Source organism: Teleopsis dalmanni, chromosome 2 (assembly GCF_002237135.1).
Source record: "Teleopsis dalmanni isolate 2A chromosome 2, ASM223713v2, whole genome shotgun sequence".
NCBI classification, from domain to species: domain Eukaryota; kingdom Metazoa; phylum Arthropoda; class Insecta; order Diptera; family Diopsidae; genus Teleopsis; species Teleopsis dalmanni.
The window spans coordinates 101,034,597-101,040,646 of NC_051847.1; positions in this window are offsets into that span (position 1 = coordinate 101,034,597).

Here is a 6,050-nt window from a genome sequence, read left to right on the forward strand (position 1 = left end):
CAACGAAAGGTAGAGAACTCCTCAAAGCTATACAGCAAACTGGCTGCGAATGCTTGTCATCCGGGAACCCAACCTATTGGCCAACTGACCCAACAAAGGTGCCTGATCTACTCGATTTCTTTATAACCAAGCAAATTTCGTCCTACAATTTAAAAATGACAGATGGAGTAGAACTAAGCTCCGACCATTCCCCTCTCTACATAACCCTCTTCGAATCTGCCTTAATAAATAAAAAATGTCTAAAACTTGAAAATAAATATACAGATTGGAGTTACTTCAGAAGAATCCTTAATGAAAACACCATTGCTTCAAAAGAAATTTGTGAAGAAAATGATCTTGAAAGCGAAATTAGAAACCTTACAAATTTACTGCAACATGCGGCATGGTGCAGCACGCCCACATTAAGGAATGCAAACTATCCTCATAAATACCCAAAAGTCATTGTGGATCTTATGCGGGAAAAAAGAAAGATGCGGAAAAAGTGGCAGCAATCCAGATTTCCAGCAGACAAAGCCATTCTTAACAGACTTGCAAAAGAACTCAGCCTAAAAATCAAGCAATTTAAAAATAATCAATTCAACTACTACCTATCTAACTTAAGTAATGATCGTGCTACCAACTATTCTCTCTGGAAATGCACACGAAACCTTAAGCGACCTTTAGTACACAAAGCTCCAATTAAAAATCTCGCTAATCAATGGGCTAAAAGCGATGAGGAAAAAGTGGAGGTCTTTTCCGAACACCTGTCAAAAGTGTTTTCCATAGACGAAAACGTTAACAATGCAGTAATCTGCCCTCCTAGGACAGCACATTCATCCTGTATTCCACCAACCACCGAGCTTGAGGTAATGATGATTATTAAAAATGAACTTAAGCTAAAAAAAAACCCCAGGTTATGAATTGATAAGTGCTGAAGTTTTAAAAGAAATTCCTGCAAAATGCCTAGTTAAAATTACGAATATATTTAACGCTATAATACAGATGCGAACCCTTCCATCCCTGTGGAAAGTATCTGAAATTATCATGGTACATAAGCCAGGAAAGGATATTAATGACGTAAGTGGTTACAGACCAATAGCACTTCTGCCTGTACTTTCAAAAATATTTGAAAAAGTCTTACTGAAAAGAATCCTTCCTCTGATTGAAAGTCAAAACATAATACCTTTACATCAGTTTGGTTTTAGGTGCAATCACTCCACCATAGATCAAGTCCATAGGATTACCAATGTAGTAGAAAAAGCTCTTGAGGAAAAAAAAATCTGCTCAGCTGTGTTTTTAGATGTGTCGCAGGCTTTCGATAAAGTCTGGCACTCCGGATTGCTTACCAAAGTAAAAAATATTCCCCCAACGGAGTATTATGACATAATCTCCTCTTACTTATCTGATCGTTACTTTCGAGTAAAGCACGGTGATACCTATAGTAAACTGCATAAAATTAACGCTGGAGTTCCGCAAGGTAGTGTCTTGGGTCCTCTTATATCTGATTTATACACACGACTTGCCAACGAGTGCAACAACGTTCACAGCAACTTTTGCTGATGATACTGCAGTCCTTGCAGTTGGAGAAAGCGCAGTAATAGCAGCTAATAATTTGCAAAATAGTATGGACAGTATAATTGCTTGGACAAAAAAATGGAAAATTAATCTGAATAAAGAAAAATCAGTGCATGTAAATTTCACAAATCGAAGCATCAGTCATATACCTGTCTACATCGATGAAGCACAAATCCCTCACGCGAATACTGCGAAATACTTGGGTATGACTTTGGACGCTAAACTAAGATGGAGCGAGCACATAAAAAAGAAAAGAAGTGAATTAGATCTTAAATTCAAATCGTTGAAATGGTTAATCGGCAAAAAATCAAAACTATCGCTTTTCAATAAACTTGTACATATTATACAAACAAATGCTCCAGCCAATCTGGACATATGGAATACAGCTATGGGGTTGCGCAAGCAGAACACAAATTTCCATCATCCAAAGATTCCAAAATTTCATGCTACGGAGTGTAACAAACGCGCCATGGTACGTGAGAAATTCTGACTTACATCGTGACCTTGGAGTGACAACAGTACAGGAAGAAATTCATACCAAAGCCAAATCACACCAAGATAGACTTAGTTGTCACATAAATGCTGAGGCGCATTTACTAGCGACAACTTTGGGCTTAAATCATTGAAATATAGTACAATTAATTTATTATTGCGTGGAATCGCCTAATTTATTTAAATTTAAATTGCTTGTTAGTTATCTAATAACTAGTTGCTTTATGTCTTGTTTTGTTTTATTTATTGTTCTTTAAAATCATATATAATAATAAAACAATTTATAAAAAAAAAAAAAAAAAAAAAAAATTTACAAAATGGTTTAAGCATTCACCACACGTAATCCAATTGCTTGTCTCGACCATTATAACATAAGATCAACACTAAGGAATGACATCATCATGTGGTACGCAAATCATGATCGTGTGGTAGGCAAATCTTTATACTGTGTGATATTTAACGGTGCACAGCGTAGAACAGAACCCTGCATTAGTAGTGCACATAACACTGTTGCACCCACAGCGTAAGGCCTAATGGTCTGTATCATTTTACAATGGAATAGTCATAATTATGACCATAGTTTCAGTATAAATTTTTTTAGATCCCCCACAAGAAATTCCCTTTACCCTTAATTTCGACATTGTCAACAGATTCATTATTAGAAAAGGGTTTATCAATACGCAGTGACGGCTTAAATAAGGGTTACAGAGCATATGGCAGAGACTAGTTTAGAGTTCTCGAGTTCACTCCAATTTATATTTAGGGCGGTTTTTGACGTCATTGATTCATGTATCACGTATTTGTTTACATAATTTTTTCTTATATTTATATTATTACTATTACCAATGTTGCTTATAAATATTAACTTCGAATATTTTATTCAGCAACATTGTATTAAATTCAGCTAAAAATATTTACATCACCATAAAATGGAAAAAATAAATAAAAGTATATAATTCCGCAACAAATCCCAAAGTTTTGTTTGTGTCAGTAATTAATTGAGAGTGTCGAGTATGCCTAAAATTGCCAAAAACTTGTTGATGTTGAGTCAAAGTGTGCGCTGAGACGAACTCCTGTCTTGAGCTTGATTTGCGATGATATCTAAAAGTGTATTTGATTTTCGGAGGTACTGATCAAGAACAGCCTTGTAAACGCGATCCCTTTTGAATATTTTGGTGTATATTTAGTGCTAAATTGTCTTCTCTTCTGATTAAGCATTTAGGGCGGGACAATGATCTTAAATGTCTGTGATCTCTGCAGTATCGTCTATTTCTTCAAGCTGCAATTTGTATATGAAATAAGATGATCTAAGCAGCTGGTGCAAACAGAAGCTAACTAATCGGAGATCGCACCGAAATTTGTCTCTGACTACATGACTGGTAGGTATATCAGAGTTTACATAGCTCCACTAGAGTATTATTATCATTTGCAATGCATTTCCTGTTTTTATGTAAATAAGTTTTGCTCAGATAGTTAAGAAATATTTTGAACTCTTACAAAGTGTTTGGTTTTCAAGAAAAGGAATTTTTTTCAGTTGGTAACGTATCGTCTATAAACTTATCAATATTGTATTTTAGAACTTGTAAAATAATGTTTTGAACAAGTAGTTAAAAAACTAATACGACCACAAATTTGAGAGTTTACCTTAGTATTGTGCTTTTTGCAGATCGAATTATATTAATTTTTTCTAAATATTTCTATTTTACAATATGAATCGTTTAACAAGCGCTGACCCTGTTAAAATTGTAAAAACTTTCGAAATAAAGAGGATTTTTTCCTTTTTTTTTCAATGATGAGATAAATTATTTACAAAAAGCCACTGTACTGTGTGGTTTATTGGTGTGATTGCATTTGCTTTTGGAAAATTATGTAGGTGTGATACAAATCGTTAATTTTGATCACTACAACCACATGATTACTAATTTTATTTAACGGGATATTGTAGATATTAATGTGGAAGATAATTGGTTTCAATAAAAGGTGTCAGAAGCCATAAGCAAAGTTTTTGGAGATATAATGTCACGTTTCAGTGATGAGAGTAGGCTATCATAGTCACGCGATTCCTTATTAATTTGAAAACAAATATTTGTCAAGTTTAAACGAACTCTTTGGATGACCTAAAAAGTCATCGAAAAGTATTTCAAATAGATCCAGTATTGTTAAGTCTTATAATGCATCTCACATCTAATGACAGGATCCAAACAATAAATTTAAATACAAATTTGATCGAAAACTCAATGATAAATGCAAACTAAAAATGTTTGACACAAACTTATTACTATAAAAAAAAAAAACGTCAAGAACTAAATCTTAAGTTCAACTCAATTAAGTGACTACTTGGACGACATTCTGTTAAGTCAATCGAAAATAAACTAATGGTATACTAGCAGGTATTACATCCACTTTGGGCCTACGGAACTTAAATCTGGGATTGCACGTCTAAGTCAAATAGGCAGATAATTCAACGATATTGAAATAACTTCCTAAGAGCAAATACCAATGATCCATGGTGTGACCGTAACAGCGACGTTCATCGTGACTTGGATGTTCCGATAGTTGTGCTTCAGGCTGAAGCACATAAAAAAGACTTGAAGTTAAGTGCAACGCAGAAGTGTCATGATTCCTTCGAACAGAAGACCTTGTAGGACGGATTAAGAGAACCAAACCATCTCATTTAACTGATTAATCATTATACTATAATATTACAGATAAGGATTAAATAATGACTATTTTAAGTCCACAATGTTTATTGATAGTTAGCGTCGCCCACTATTATACTAGGTGCAATTAAATATTTTATGACTATTTAAATAAAAATGTGTATGAGAACTTGGCACAGTTTTCTAATAAAATAAATCAGTTCTTTTGAGCTACAAATGTGTATCTTTGTAGAAATATTGTTACAGCCAATTAATAACGTAAAATTTAAAAATGATGTGATACCACAAGTGGCAAAGTATCTCAAACACTAATACGTTAATAACAACTACACAATCAGAATATTGTTTTACCTCGTATTAATACTTGTAAGCTAAGTGTATTTGCTTTCTATTTAATCAGTGCTTGAACAATTCGAATTTAGAAAATTTCCGCTCAGGCTGAATTACATGAAATTTTTACCCATGTTACGTATTGTTAAGTGCGTAAAGTATTAGCAGTTGACAACCACAACGAACAAATTATTTGTATTTTAAAATATTCACATTTCCATCGCACGATGAAGAACATCGTAACTGTTGCTTTAATAATTTAGGGTTGATTTCACATGTACGGATATATTTTTCAGCTGTAGCTAATTCATGAGATACTTAACACTTGTTTCCTTCAGTCGGAGCACAATAAATTCCAAAATATAATAAAACTAATTTATGAAATCTAATCCAACTTTTGAATTGTTGTGTGAAAAACCCACATCGTTTATTAATATAAATATTGCATTTAATATAAAATATGTATGTAAATATGTATGGTATGTCATATATATTAGTGAGGATTTTGCATTATTGGGAGATGACATTTTAGTTACGTTTTCGCATATAATAAAATCTATATGATGGAAGTCTAATTAGAAGCTTCACACTTTGAAATAGCTTGGATTTTTCTTATATAAAACCCATTATTTAAAAATAATTGTTTTAAACTAACTACAAATACACACTTCTGTATTGTTTGCAAACAATTTAATAGTAGCTCATTGAAATCTCTTTTTGGGTCTCAAATAAAACGATCCCTAAGGCATTCGCACAGGCTTCAATACTCGTACCGTAACCCCTTAGAATGTTGAGTCTTGATACACATTGTTAATAAGATAACATGTTTAGATACTACAAATAAAATAAAAATAATGAAACCAAATTGCAATGACTTTTGTCTTTTGTTTGAATTCATATAGCCGAACATAATTTGTAAATTCAGGAAATAACCGTGGCGGAAAGCGATGCTTGACATTATGACCAATTTTTCGATGTCGCATGCATTTGTGGCTATTTATTAACATCCCTAAG